This window comes from Xyrauchen texanus, chromosome 31, assembly GCF_025860055.1.
Source record: "Xyrauchen texanus isolate HMW12.3.18 chromosome 31, RBS_HiC_50CHRs, whole genome shotgun sequence".
In the NCBI taxonomy this organism is placed as follows: Eukaryota; Metazoa; Chordata; class Actinopteri; order Cypriniformes; family Catostomidae; genus Xyrauchen; species Xyrauchen texanus.
Genome location: NC_068306.1, coordinates 40,142,202 through 40,158,868, shown reverse-complemented (window position 1 = coordinate 40,158,868; position 16,667 = coordinate 40,142,202). Strand labels below are relative to the sequence as shown.

At 37.2% G+C, this 16,667-nt stretch overlaps 1 long non-coding RNA gene across 1 annotated transcript; it reads left to right on the top strand.

Moving 5' to 3' along the window:
* The first annotated feature begins 445 nt into the window (after nucleotides 1-445).
* Nucleotides 446-8,913, top strand: LOC127624586 (uncharacterized). Its single transcript, XR_007968197.1, has 3 exons — nucleotides 446-1,132; nucleotides 4,807-5,053; nucleotides 5,954-8,913. It is a non-coding gene; the product is annotated as an uncharacterized LOC127624586 (long non-coding RNA).
* The last annotated feature ends 7,754 nt before the right edge of the window (nucleotides 8,914-16,667 follow it).

Genomic DNA, 16,667 nt, shown 5'->3' with positions numbered 1-16,667 from the left:
ATGTACACATTTGTTGAATCTGGATTTTTGCAATAAAAACAACATTGAACAACATGACAGCACAAACACACATTTAATGGCCTGATAATACACAACACGAGTGAATACAATAAATGATCGGTACTATACTAAGAACAAGAAAATACCTTGTTTTTTGTTGGTATAAATCGTCTGTATTTATTGTTTGTGACATTATGTGTCGTGAATAATAGTGTCATTTGAATGCGGAATGTTTGTCAAATTTTCCCAGGAATTATATATATATATATATATATATATATATATATATATATATATATATATATATATATATATTTATTTATTTTTTTTTTTATTATTATTATTATTTATTTATTTATTTATTTATTTTTTTTTTTTTTGAGGACAGCAAGTTCCCACAGAGTAAACACAACATTTATAATTTTGTTCGATGTACTGTGACAGCTTTGAAGTGTTTCTATTTTGTACAGTTTTAATACTAATGTAGATACGGTTGCGATACAATGAGAGAAGTAATGCTTTCACATAGTTACGTTTGTATGTAGTTTTCATATGTGTTGACTTCAATGTTAAACTGTTTAAACAAAGATGTTTTTTATTCCATTTAACTCCGTGCAATTATAGTAATTAAAGCAAATAAAAGCACAAAATGTGCATTATTTGCATTTGGAACATGCTTAAACATATTCCCTTTTGCATTAAATGAATAGATTTTTTTGGAAAGGCATTTTTATCATCACAAAGTGCTTACACTTGCGGACAAGCCCAAAATAAACGTGTAACCAGTTTCAGGGGCATTTCCAACTCACTGGCGTCACTTATCGCTTTGTACGTTTACAGTGCGGCCGAAAGCGCTTTTTCACAGGAAATGCCACGTGTAACAAGTGCGCATGCGTGATGTCAGAGCTCTAATCGGAAGCTGCTCGATTATCAGCAGTAGTAAAAAAAAAAATAAAAAAAATTATCAGCAGTAGCGGAGGAATGGCCGGAGACGCGGGCCTGTGATCCACACGCCCGACACCCATTTCAGCTCTCGGAGAGTCCGGAAAGTGCGATTCATTCTAATTCTAAGTTCGATCAGACTAATTTGCGCGATTTTCACGATGTCCAGCGCTGGAGCGACATGCTAACGGTGAATAAACTCGTAATTTCTCCCTATGACACGCAGCTGTCATTTTCTAGCGCATTATTAAAGTACGCGTTAATAACGAGCTCTTTCTATGTTTGGCAGGCAGTGAGATGTTTCGCAACCGTCTGCTTCTTAAGCCGAGTTGTCACTGCCAGAAAAGCCACGCGTCAAACTAGGACGCCCCCGGTCTAATCAACAAAGCGCCGTACATTGCTAGAAACTGTTGCTCAGCAGCTTCATTGTCGCTCGATGTCGTCGAGAGCAAATCCTGAGCTCATAACGAACGATCAGTCCACGAGTAAATCCGAACAGTTAGTCGAGCCGCTTAAATTCTAGATGTGACGCAACTCTCCGCAGATTCTTCAGCACTGTTGTAGTCACGGGTGCCGCCAGGAATTTTGGGTCCCATGACAAAAAAATCTAATTGGGCCCCTTCTGAGCAGCTGTTGTCACCACATCTCTAGGGCCTAACTTTGCCATCAAAAGCTTTACATAACTCTAATCAAAGGCTTGCAACTGTCTTGTTTCTTGTAGTTCAATACTAGTACTAGCACAATATTTACTGCTGGTGATTTGTAAATGCAAGTCTGCATACAGTATGCAGTTCACTCTTTGATGCAAGATTAAAAGCCATCATAAAAAAGGCAATCCTTTACAGTCTCAATGTATTTTTATTGTAAAATGAATGACAGATTATAAAAAAAAGAAAAAAACTAAATATATATTAACTTTTTATTCAAAGTAAATTAACATCATCATCTCAAAACAATGAATACAGCAGATTTTTTAACTTAACTGGTTGAGGTAAGATACTCATTGTTTCTAACTGCATCCAGTACAGACAGGAGGTTGGTTTTTTTATTTATGTCATAATGGTCATTATGTGAGAAAATAATTTGTGTTTGATTTCTGTCATTAATAAATATTTCATTTTCTTTTTTGTTATGGTAAAAAGAGAGACAGAGAACCCCACACAGACTTCCTGGAATGATGCTAAGTCATTTACACGATGTTGCTCACCTTCTTCACAGGGACAGGGAGGGGTGCAGTTATGGGGAGACTGGGGTGCTGCTGACTCATCTGTTGTTAAGTCTGCTAAAAGGGGCATGGACAATGATTTAATATGAATATCTTGCTAAAAGTTTCCCTGCACTGATTAAATGTTGATGAAATGTAGGCTAACATACGGAAGAGGATTAGGGCCAAGCAATAATAAAAAATAAAGCCATCTCGAGATTAAAGTCATTATAATGCGAGAATAAAGTCGTTGTGTTTCGAGAAAAAACTCGTTAAGTTTAATCTCGCATTATAATGACTTTATTCTCGATATTTAATGAGTTTATTCTCAAGATTGTATTTCGACTTTTTTCTCGAAATTTAACGAGTTTAATCTCGCATTATAATGACTTTAATGTCGAGATGGTTTTATTTTTTTATTATTGCTTGGCCCTAATCCTCTTCCGTACTAACACCTGCAGCTAGCTAACTTATTTTTTTATTTTATTTTTTTTAGCTAGCTAGCTTATTTCACTACAGAGACTGAGCGCAACGCGTCATAATCTGAAGACCACGCCCACCGGGAGGGAAGACAATCCAACCGTCTCCGTTGACTTTGCATTGCGAGAGGCTGCCTCCTTGTCATTTATGACATATAACAAAAGACAGAAAATGCCTAACTAAACCCAGAAATACATTTTTATAAGCTTCAGAACCGTAAACGCCAGCCTTTAAGGAGACAAAACTAGATACAGGCAATAAGACTTGAAGCATCAGAAGGAAGAATGGGTAAATTGAATATATCTCCTCCTCTCAGGTTCACATAGGGTGGTGAAATAAGCAAACGACATGGTTAAAATTATGAATGTTTTTTTTCTTTTTACAATATCATGTCGCGTTCCAGTGGGCGTAGTTCTCAGAGTAGTTCGGGAACTAGTTGCGCTCTGTCTCCTTTTATGTCCTGAAACAAACCGTTTTTTGGTGTCGACAGCTTATAAAGAATTATTTCTGGGTTATTTAGCTTGTTTGCTGTATACCTTGTCACACAGCAGCTTTTAGACATTGTTTTTTGTTTTTTTTTGTTATAAGTCATAAATGACAAGGAGGCAGTCTCTCGCAATGCAAAGTCAATGGAGACGGTTGGATTGTTCCGTGGCCTAAATACGCTCTGTCTCTATGGACAACAGGTTAATACCACTCACAGACTAAAGGCTACCCACCTTTCTTGGTGAAAAACTAGGTTACAGATTGACACCCTTTCCTTTGTCTTACCTCTCTTTCCTTTATTGAAAACCAGATTTTCTTATACTATTCAACATTGTAATCTGTGTTTCTGGCGCATCGACTAACTGTCTGCAACTAAACACCGTCATTCGCTCACTGATGAGCGCGCTAAGGCAGGACCAAACCATTTCATGCAGATACAGGGGGGTGGTCAGTCAATATGGATGTTTACTTTTTGGTCAATGGGGATATTTAACTTTTATTGCCAAAATAAGAAAAATCAAAGACATAATTAATTGTATTATTACTATAAATTAGACTATAAATTGTATTATAGTTTTTACCTATTTGTTGGGGACCCCTGTCATTCAGGGGCCCTTGGAATGGTCCTAACTTTTCCCCCCTATACGGCGCCCCTGGTTGTAGTAAAATCGTTATAGTGCTGCTAATTCCCCCCCATTCTGTCAAATCAAGTGTGAAGCTAGTTTCAGTATTCGTTTCACTTCTGATTCAGAAAATATGTCTGTCTCAGTCAAACACTCGAATGAACCGATTCCTCCGCTTAATCTCAGTTCTGTTATTTGAGAAAGAATCACATTTTCTTAAGCACATTTTATACGAGCAAAGCTTTGAGTACATGCAAGGGTCAAAAAGAATCTGCTTGCCCACAGTTACTGTAATGTTTTGTTTCCTGGATCCTGAACTTTGGTTGTACTCGAAATACCTTAAAGTGCCATGTAAATGAACATTAGATGCTATTGTACCACCACCAGACTAGTTGATAAATGTTTGTTTTTGGATGTTTTTTTTTTCTCTCTCCATATAATCAATCATTTAAAGCATATATTATCAGTAAGCTCCTCTATTCACAATTACAGTAATCTATAATAAATGTTCATTTGTCTTCACTGCTCTTAATATTTGGCCTCTTTAAAGCTAGGGTGTGTAATCCAGAAAGGCTAGCATTTAGCAAACTAGCTTTGACAGCATAGAGCCCGCCTTCGCTTCAGACGCGTCTCCTCCGCTTTTAACACGCTCTTGATCCAGACGCTTTTTCCTTGTAGAATTTCATAACACGGTATTTATTTTTTTTGTTTCCTTTTAATGGTGGTCCAGGAGGAACATATGGTAGCTGCGGTTCACTTTCCATTCTCGCGCTCGCTCTGCACAGCTTCAAGGAACCTTATGGAATAAAATGACTGTCAAAAAACACTCGTGCGTTTTTTTTAAATGATCGTGCGTAACTGTGAAACACTGTACTTTTGTTTTGTGAGTGTCAAATTCCAAAACGTATGATCGCAGGGACAACATTTGCATTGTTTGTGAGAGTACGGATCAAATAATTACAAATTGGTTGGTCTACAGACACAATTTTGTTTTTACAAATGTTCATTTACGAGCACAAACTGTTCCATATGAGCACGAATCACCACATTTACGTCTGGTTTATTCTACAGACAAGACGTCTATTTTTGCAGCTGCTCAGTTACGAGCACAAATCCTTGCTTATGAGTACGAATCAAAAAGTGCAAAACGGCTGTCAAAATTACGTCACAGCCATTGCTAAAAGACTGGAAGATAAATCGATCTGTCACAGTGCGCATGCGTGCCCCTGAATCTCACCTAGTGGGGGATGGGCAGTCATTTGAACCTCATCGCGGCAAAATGGCAGACGAACAAGGACGCTCTCACACACCCACTCAGGTAAGTTTTTTTTATTGTTATTATGCAATGTTTTACTTCTATCAATCTTTAATCGTGTTATATTGTGTTAATAAAGCGCACTGTCACATTTCTTGGCATATAGAGGTAGGTCAGTGGAAACGTCTGTTAGAAAGCACAGTACGATTGGTGTAGTTGATTTTAAATGAATCAATGTATAATTACACTTCTTCACATTAAGGAAAATTGTAGCATGATCAAGAAGGGCTGTTATTATACTGATTCTGGTCACGATTAATTGTATACTGTCATGCACTTTGCTGCATAGCTTCACAGCTCTCATATTTTGACACAGTAGTGTACTACACGGTGTACTGTAATACACTTTATTGTCAAACACCCGTTCACCATATCACTGCTCAGCAGCAGCACTTAAGGTGGAACATTATTTTTGTTTCAACATTTTATGTCAGGTGTTATGACTTTTGCTTTGGTAAACTATGTACTTGGTAAGTTTACTTTTACAATGTTTTAGTTAAAAAAAATGTAATTTTAAATGTTTTGCTGAAAGTGTTTGGTTTTTGAATCCTTTCCATTAGTGCTGTCACTCCATCTCCACTCCTTACAACATCTATTAAAAGGGATAGTTCCCCCAAAATTGAAAATTCTCTCATAATTTACTCACCCCCATTCCATCCCAGATGTGTATGACTTTCATGGATCAATGTGACTTTTGGACCTTGAAAGTGATTGTTGCCGTTTACTTAATTTGCGTTCAGCTGAACAATGAAAGCCATACACATATGGGATGGAATGGGGGTGAGTAAATTATGAGAGAATTTTCATTTTTGGATTTACTACAGCTCTGCCTCTTGTAGTTGATTGTATATCATTGTTTATCAGGTGTCATTAAGAGGATTCAAACAGTCTGTTTTCTTACAGGGACCATTGATGATGCACCTACTGGAACGCCTCAGGTCAACGTTAATGGGCATTTTAGATGGACATCAGTTAGATCTTGACTATTGTAACTACATCATTAACCAAGAAGTTTTTATTCTGACATCTGCCTCCACAGTAATGGATGTACCAAATTACATTTTGGAGGAACTTCTGAGTCTATAAACAAAAATTCACACAACACTTTCGCAAGAGGCTCCCCCAATTCTGATCAGAGAGTTTGCTTGTGGACGAGGCCGACCCAAGTACATTTTGTCAGAGGAACTGCTGGGCAGACTCATTGACATGTCTTTACCAATCTCCTGCATTTCTAACATCTTAGGAGTCAGCCAGTCAACCATCTTCTGCCGAATGCGTGAATTAGGTTTGTCTACCAAAACGAACTATAGCACCCTGTCGGACCAGGAATTGGATAATGTCATTTTGGACATCAAAAGAAGAATACCAAATGCAGGGTATAGGATGGTGAAAGGTTGCCTGCAAGCAGACGGACACAAAGTACAGTGGAACCGCATAAAGGAGTCCATGCACAGGGTTGATGCACCTGGCATTAGAAAGAATGACACAGCTGGGGTGCATTGTCAGGAGGTCATATTTTGTACAATTCCATCTATTTACATTTTATTATTATTGTTCATTATAGAAAAATGCTAATGATTATATTAACAACATTTTTTTTACTTCCCTGAGAACAAGAACTGCATAAATAGTTAACTTCAATAATGTAACGTTCTCTAAAGTTATACATTATCAAAGCACTCTCCGTGTCTTAAAGCCATTTACATAATATCTTTGAAGTTGTCAAATGTTGTCAGGTGAGCTGTAGGAAAGGTAACTGTGCGAGTCCATGCACTCACAGTGGGAAAACAAACAGTTTGGTTTGGGTCACAGTCATGAAAGAACCTTGCAGTGATGCTGAATTCCTTCTTGTCACTAGGAAGAATTGGCCGGTGTCTTTGACCTGTCATCCACTGCATTATTTTACCCACAGTTATTTCTTCAGTAGCTTCACCTTGTTCTTAAAAATAGATAAACAGTTAGCATTAAATAAACAAGATTAACAGATTAATTTGATCTTATAGAGCAGTGTTTTTTAACTAGAGTACTGAGGACCCCCCTCCCAAACAGTTTTAGATGACTCACTAATCAAAACAACTGATTAAACTCATCAGTTTGTTAGGCTTTGGGGTCCCCAGGGCTGGAGTTTAGAAACATCAGTATAAACATACCATTGTCTTCAATTTCCTGAAAAAAATTCATGGTTTTAATTTCCTTCATGTATTTCACAGAACCTTTGTTGCTAAGGACAGGGTTGCAGTTCTCCAGAATGAAGGCTGCATCTAACCATACATTTTAAATAAGACTTCCGTATACCCCTTTGGGATTTAAGAGCTAAGACTGCCTGATGATGTTGCTCTTCTTGTCAACAGACACTTGTCCAGTGTATCCACAGCCTAAAATTTCATCAGTTAGGTTACTTAAGTCATCTGTTGAGTTGTTAATCTGAAAGCATCGAATTAGAGTTAATTAGCATAAGGGATAAATCGCTCAAATTTTGCGAAGCTATTGGTGCAATCACTTAATGTAGTAATTACAAGATTCTGACTTGTGCTGTGGTGGAATTTCTCCAATTCTGTGGATTCCTATCATAGAAATAATCTACACTTCATTAAACATTCAAAACCTGACCAAAGGAATTATAATGTCCCTTAATACTTTGCATCTTACTGCAAACACCAGTGGAGCCCAAAACTTGTCTTAATAAACTCCTGGTACCGGAGTAATCAGATCAAAGCTCGGAACATTTTACACCGGTCTCTGCCATTCAAGCTGATGCTCTCACCAGCGTAATACAACTCAGTCCCAGACTGAGAGGTCGGTGGTGTCCCACCTAGCAACCACTCACACTCTTTCTTCCCTGCAAGATCTGCGTATATTGCATGTATATTATAGAAGACACTACTTGTTCGACTGGAGTCCTGTGGATTAAAGGAGACTTTTGGACTGTCAAAAATGGGTTGCTGTATATTTGCATTGGACTATTATTAATTCAATTTTTATTCTGATGATGAAAATGTCACATAGCAAATTTTTATTTTGGTTGAACTTGACAGTAAACACCCACTGTTCTGATTGGCTCTCTGCTATTGACTGGCCTGCTCGATCACTGGTAATGGACAGGGCTAGAGAATAGCAGGAAGAACAAGCCAGCTTTCTTTCAATAAATGCTCTTTTTGCAGTGGAGGAGGAAATTTGGAGTTCTAAAATGTACAGGAAGTTTTATAGTACAATGACACTTCATATGTCTAAAGATAATGGAAAATTGGATTCCTTGTAAAAAGCAGTGAGAACTCAAGATCTGTGACATCACTGGTAGACACTTATATGCGGTCACAATCTCCAGAGCAGAGATATCGAAAGCACCACTCACGTATAAAAGCAGGAGGTCCACCTTGTGCCAGGCTGAGTGCCATGATTTCTCCAGCACTCCTAATAGAACAATGAAGGGAACAAAACATAAAATAAGATTCTAGGCAACCCTCTTCCTCAAAATGTAGGTTGGTAAGAAAGAAAGAAAATGCAGAATGAATTCCCATGGTTGATTAATAAAGCTCTAAATGTAAACGTATGCATGGAGAAGATATGATAACTCGTTTGTAGAATGGATCAAATTTGAAGCAGAAAAACCAACCCAAGTGGTCCTAAGTGCAGGACTACAATGTAAAGGAGTGTACTGAAGAAGATCAAAACCATACATTTTAATGTGGACCAACTGCCATGTCTGGTGTGTTGCAAGATTACTTGTCCTATTTCCAGTACTTGAGAGCAGTTTTTCTCTAGAGTATTACATAAATTGTACAGTTATTTTTAGTATATTACAATATATGTTTAAGAGTTCAAAATAAGGTGTGTATTGTTAAGTGACTTGTTATGGACTCAACCATTCGTTTTTTAATAAAATATAATAATTTAAATGAACTTTTTATTTGATTAATTGAAGAATTAATAATTGAGGGAATATTTGGGACTATCCTCCAAAGTTTAACATCTTCACAATTTACAGTCTCTGGCAGCCAATATAATTATTATATGGAAACAAATACAACAGGAACTCCATTAGAGCTTAATAAAAATGTCTACCTGAAGTAGTTCTGGTCTAAGCTGTTGAGACAGTAAAGGGGATTCTTCCACCTTTTGTCTGCAACACAAATGAACAGTCTTCTTTCCGTCTCTGCAAGCATTTCTGGTAAACAGAACAAACACCAAAAAAATCTGAAGTCACTGATATAAAAATAAATAATAAAATAAATTGCACCTGTTAGGAACTCTTTGCGCAGAGCACCCGTGTCGATGCCTGCCTCCCCAAAGTAGGTAACTTTTAGCCTACATTTTAGAGTGGTTTTATTTTGACGCTGCCACTGTTGCATGCCTCTACTCAAGATGTCGGTTTGAGACACGCAGATGGAAAAGGTTTTGGTTTCATCAACTTTACAACTTATTGAATCCAAAACATCCCATGAACTTTAAAACAAATGAGATCAGTGATTTGCAAAGAGAGATGTACATCAGATCATACAGTATATACAGCAATTCAGTGAATTTATTTATTAATATACAATTTCTACCTTTGAAAGGTATCCATAGGGCCACCTAATTTTTCTTCATCTTCTGCAGGACTGCACAAATATTTTTTTTTTTAAACAATTCAACCTAAACATTGTATAAATACAAAAACATACTATTGCTAGATCAGTTTCTTTTTTCTTTATGAACAAGAAAAAAAAAATCATAATCAAAACATGTAGCTAGAAGACATACAAACATGATTACCGTAATCCACAGTCAGCTGTATCTATCTCAATGAATTCACTATTAAATATATTCCGGCACACTGGACTTTTCAGCAGTCTGAAGAGAGATTAATATGCAGTTGAATTAGGTTATTTCAGTAGCAATTTGGATTTATCTCAGTGACATTACAGCTTTACAACAGTAAGTGTAAACTAATGATCATCATTTATTAGTTCTTAGAATCAGCCCAAGTCAACATTACTAGTTAAAGTTTGCTTTTGAATTGGTAATAGGCTTGTGTTCATCAGTGTCAGACAAAAGCTTTTTTGGGACTATCCTAGGTCTTGATTTCTTGAATTATTGATTTAGGTTGTACTTTTCTTCAGTGCCAATATACTTTGTATTTATATAAATTATTACTGAGTAATACCAGTTAACAAGTGAACAAATAATTGCATTTTTATTTTTTAGTAGAGTTACTTGTTGTTATTATCACAGATAATAGTGCCATGTGTTAAGTGTTACACGGACACAGTAAAATCAAGTGTAAACAAACATTGTGGCATAGTGACCAATGTCAGCCATGTAGATATTTGGCACAGCTGCACTCTTGCTTGAGTGATATTGCTTAATTAATGTTCATTATGTGTAAGAGACATGTGCCATGCATCACAAAGTTAGTTGACCAAATTCAAGATTACATGATAATATTTAGTTTGACAAAACCAATTGGGCTTAATTTGGGTTGAGTGGCATCAAGATGCTTGTTATCAACATTTTAATTCTGTGAGTGGGGTTGTGACTACTTCACAAGACTGGCAAACATATAATGTAATCTCAATAATAATAATTAAAAAAAAATTATGATAAAGAGCTGATTTTGTGGATTTCTAAAATAGTTTCTATGAAGCATGCTTTAAATTGGACAGAGAGATACAGGGAGAGTAACAGCAACTTTGCTCATAGATGACTGTTCCAGTATTTGTATGTGATCTCTGTTAGAGAACACAACTGGCCCTGGAGCAGCCGAATCCGTTGAACCCAGATGAAAGCCTATCCACCTTACTGTTACTGCACGCACACAATTACTCACCTCCTCATGTCCATGGACTTGTGTATTTCTGGGGAATTTTCCACATCCTACAAATAATACATAATCTTCTTGGTTTTCAAAAAAACAGGAATTTAGGGATTTAAGTTCAACATGTGCAATATACATAGTCTAAATTATTATTTACAACAACAAAAAAAGTAATAATAAAAAAATGAACATCAATAAATAAAAAAAACAACTCATCTCACTCTTTCTGGTGAAATGCCAGTTGATTTTGAGTTTTCTTCTGGGGACTTCTCCAGTTCCTACAACAAAATAAAAATGTTGTCAGAGTTTATTAAAAATATAAAGTGACATATAAACATAAAAAAATATCTTAGACTTACATCATCAGTTGAGATACATAAATCCACATGTTCGTCCTGACACGCTTTCAGATGCATGTGAAGACACTGAAGAGGAACCATTTTCCTGCACATTGAACACTGGGCATTGGGCATGTTCTCAAACTCTTTTGCATCAGGTGGTAATGGAGTTGTGTCTATTTCTTCCTGCAGAGGAACTATGTACAGAATGCACTTCCCATTGCCACTCACTACTTTTAACTGCTGTCCATTATATCCATCAGGGTCAGGAGGGACAACAATCAACTTCCAATGCCCACCTCCTCCTTGAATATAGCAAACAATTATAATATAAGTAGTTTCAAGAAGATGTGTGTGAACTTTAGAATATGCCTGGATTTGTGCATTACTTGTTTTTTTTTTATCCAAGAGTTCAAAAACTTTTCTTTACAACTGCACATTCCATTTAGTTATAATTCTTACATACTAAAGAATTAAAAAAAGGTGAACATAAAAGCAGGCCATCATACCTGAACACTTGTGTAGTAACCACCCACCACAGATTTTAGCCATTTTTGGAAATGAATTAATAAGCACCTCTGACAGCTTGAGAAACAAGACATAGTTTTGAATATATTAATGACTCACTGATAATATTCTAATAATGACAATGACATGTAAAAAGGACACCCCACCCAAACAGAAAACAGAATAAAATGTATCATTGTACCTTTGAATGGGTGATGTTTTCTGAAAGACTTGGTGCTCGTCTCCCAAGTCCAGCCATTGTAAGAGATACTTCATCCTCTTGAACTATCCTCAAGGTTTATCCAGTAAAAAAACATTTATTAAAAAAGTTTTTTCTTATATGGTCAAAACCGCCTCTTTCCCCTAACTAGGTAAATCATTTATTAGATGTAGTGGAAAAAGTTACTGGTGGATTTTGTGTTTTGTACTGAAATGACCTGAAAACATTTTCTTTTTATTTCTGGAGCAATTTCAGAAAATGTCAAAGCACAACAACAAAACAATATTTTCAGGAACAAGTGGTAAATGTTCAAACCTCTTAATCTCACAACAGATCATTGAAAATACACTTCTTTCAAACGTTTCAGGATATGTTCATTTCAGTACAAAACACAAAATCCACCAGTAACTTTTTCCACTACATCTAATAAATGATTTACCCATTTACCTACCTTCATTATGCTATTAATATTACAATTTTCACTGCCATCTGTTCTCAATTGATAATTTGGTATATTGATACATAATAACTAGTTTAATTGTTTTTTTGTTTTAATGTGTGAACATCTAAATGAAATTTTCAAAGAAATTATAACAAAATATAATGAATTTTCACATGTATTTGCCAATTTATCTCAAGTAACTACATCAACCAATCACAAAGAAAAATATATATCAGTTCAATCAGTTTTGGAAATGTACCACTTTTGAAAATAATGCCAAAGCAATAAAAAATATTCTAAATAATGGTTTCATTGAATCTCACACCTAGTCATTTCTTGCTTTACTGACTGTCTTTGATGGTTGGCAGTGGGCTTTCTTTCTGGCACTGACTGCTCTCCCTGTCCTCCACAACCATGATTGGTGGTGGCCAACCTTATGTTCCCTGCTGAGCTTAGCGTGTTGGTCAACATAGACCAATAAAAAATTGGGATATATGAATTCCTTTGAAGACTTTAAAAAGGTATGAATCACATGAAAAATTATGTTTTAAATATATAAATATTTCTAAATACTAAAAATATGTCTCTATTTGGTCAACTTTGGTTTTGGTCAATTTTACATTTAGACTGTTGTTTTTGGAACTCATATATATATATATATATATATATATATATATATATATATATATATATATATATATATATATATATATATATATATTGTATTTAAAGGGCACCTGTTATGCCCCTTTTTCACAAGATGTCATTTAAATCTTTGGTGTCCCCAGAATATGTCTGTGAAGTTTCAGCTCAAAATGGCCACAGATCATTTATTATACCATGTTGAAAATGCCAATTCTTGGGTGGAAATAAAAATGAGCTGTTGTGAACTAAACATCATAAGCAATATGACTGACAGCGAAAATAGTGGTGTTCATCCCTATATGTTTGAACCGGAGTCAGACACTGATGATGGAGAGACTTCTTAAGAGGTAACAACTTTGAGAATGAACCAGGAAGTTCCAAATGGTTATTTGATAAATGTATTTATTTGTTGTAGAGTTTTTTCAGCAGTTTTGCAATGATGGATGAGCAACACACACACAAATACTGTTTTAATGTTTGCTATGGGCTATAACGAAACAACACACACAAACAAATATGTCCGTCGGCAGTGTCCGTCAACAGTCATGGGTAGGGCTTATACAAAGTTACGTCACTTTGTACAGACTTTGCGACGGCTTGTTCAGAGACAGTGCTTATGATTAATGAGGATAAAAAAAAAAGGACTGGGGGGATTTTGATCATTATAGGGCGGTTGTGCACTGTGGCGGCGGGGGCGTGGTCAAGCGCCCGTCCGGGAGAGAAAAGCGGTAAGGGCGCTTACACCTGAGCTAAATTATGTCTAACACCTGTCTCTAATTTCAGTGAGCACGGGGAGAGCGGCATAAAAGGGCAGCCTGAGGGCCTCCATGGGGAGAGAGATGACAAGCTAACCCAGTGCGCTTGTATTATATTGTGTATTATTATAAAGTTGGATGTATAATTGTATAAATTACAATGGGCATTAAAGGCTGACCTTGCGGTGAAGACTTGTTTCCTGTCCTCCTTCCTGTGAGGGGTGTTACATGCACACACACTGCCAACACACATTTATGTTCAAAAACCTTAAACAGGTTCCCTTAAAAAAAAAAAAAAACCTACAACCAGGAACATTTGCCAATACACAATCATTTAAAGCAGGGATGGGGAACCATTTTCCATTTAGGGCCAATCGAGTATTTACGAAATTATTCACGGGTCATACAATTGCTTGCAATTTCTGATTGTGGTTTAAAATGTGTGTATGCATTCCGTTACGTGTTCACACACCAAGAGAGAAGACAGTATATTATACAATATTTTGTGTTATTTCAAATTATTTAAAATTATTTTAATTGTATTTTTTTCAGGGGCGGGGCAGAAGGGTGGCACGAGTCTGACCCCGATCGCATCCTATAGACGGTGCGCAACGGCTTAACACATCCATGTCACGCATGGTCCATAACAATGTTCTGCCAATTCGTTCGCATCCCTCCACCAACACCCCATCAAACGGAACACCTCTGCAGACAATCCCGCACCCCCGGCACACAAATGTGCCGTTCATGACATTTATACATTTGCTAAAAATTTTCGTACTTGGGCATTCACATGTGACTTCAACTAATCCCTTCACTGTATCAAAAAGAGAGAGAGAGAGTGTGAGTGAGTGTGGGCAGCAAAAAATATCAGCTCCTGCTGTAACTTCAATTTTTGCCAGAAAATGTATGTTTTTATGACTCAAACAATACTTAAATTACTGGAAACTAAACTAAGATCAAAAAAGAGGCAGACGATTTTTAAGGTAAGAAAGATCCTGAGGTGAAGAGCAGAGTAGAGTCCTACATCATAACAGCCACAAACACTCACCTCAGCTCGAACACCCCTGTAGCACACAGACCCACTGTTTCTCTGGCATCTCCAAAGATCAAGGCCTTGAGAGACGACATTGCTGAGCTGGAGCAAGACTACTTCCTGTTAAAAGAGGAAACTATCAACAACCTCTGCCAACTCTAAACCCGACTAGCCACCTCAGCATACAGCAACTTCAACAGCTCTGCTCTGCTGTCAGACAACCAGGAGCTACGAGAGGAGCTGAAGAGGGTTTTAGAGGAGCTGGTCAAGAGAGATCAACACAGCAATATGCTGGAGAAACAACTGGAGGAGATAAGATAACCGCACACACAAACACAGAACACATCACAACCACAGAATAACAGCAACAGTGTACCAGCACAGAAACACTCAACAACTCTCCTCCTGAACACATCAAAACACCAGCAGTGTGTCAACACACAAACACACACCATCCCACCCCCTGTGACCACTCAGGTTACTCAGGTCTCCCAAGCTTCTCAGAACTCCAAGAGAAAAGACATCAGCACCAGACAGAGATATCCACAGACCACAACAACATCTATCAGCAGCAACAGAGAAGAGAAGAGACAACACAACATCATCCTCTGTGATTCTAACGGCAACCACCTCGACCAGAGACGACTGCTCCCTGGGAGAACTGTGAGGAAACTCTGGTGTCCCACCTCTCACTCTGCTTTGAACATTATACTGCACACTGGGACAAACGACCTCAGCATCAGGAGAGTGGACGTCACCAAAGCTCTTATCAACGTGGTGAAATCAGCTAGAGGGATCTACTCCAGTGCCAGAGTCATCATCTCAACACTTTTGCCTCACAGATATGTTCCACAAAACATCATCAATGCCATTAATGCAGAGATAACTGATGTGTGTGCACTCATGCCAAATGTACATATAGCAAATCACCAGCGCATCACTCATGGCCATCTATATGACCGTCTCCACATTCATCGAGATGGCATGAGACTGTTTGCAATATCCATCAAGAACACGACTCTGAGGAGCCCCCAGATAACACGTCCTGTCAGCGAGGAGAGGGTCACACAGCATTCCGGCAGACAGTTGGACAGCTACGCCACTGTTGTGGCTGGTAGAGGTAGTTCAGACACCAGTGACCTCAGCCAGATAAAAAACATGCTGAAAATGATATGTGACAATCTATTAGCTTAATAACCTACAATGTGAGTTTAGTCAGGCATATTCTTTAATACTTCATTATTACAGTTATTTTTATTTTGTAATGCATTTTAATTGATTTAATATATTTCAAAACAATATTGGTGTTACGAATGAGGCAGCGAAGCAGACGAGGAGAGCGGATCTAAATGCAGACTCACTTTATTTAAACAGTCAAACCAATAAACACAAAGGAAAACCCTCAATGGGGAAATAAACATAAAACTGAGAACACGATGAAACAAAACTGAAAACTCGGGCAGGGCACACATACCAAGCTAACAACAACATTCACCGAACGACCAGGGGTGAACAAAAAGCAGGGCTTAAATACACAGTGAGTGATGACTGAATGAGATACAGGTGAAAACAATGAACAAAATGGCAGTGAAGATGGCAGGTGGATTCTGGGAAGTGTAGTTCTAAACAATGACAAGTGAACACGAAGGCGAACCAAAAGACAAAAGTGAAAACTAAGGAATGCAAAAGGTGGCAGACAAAGGGCAACAGTGAAACAAGACAAGGAATTCCTAACAATTGGGGTCACAAAATCATATATGATTCTTTCTGGTAAATTGAACTTTTCTCAATGTCCTCATTTAAAATAACATGCTACAACATTCAGGAGATTATCTCTTCATCTTTTGGAGAGAAAAGCACTAACCCTGATTTATTAAATA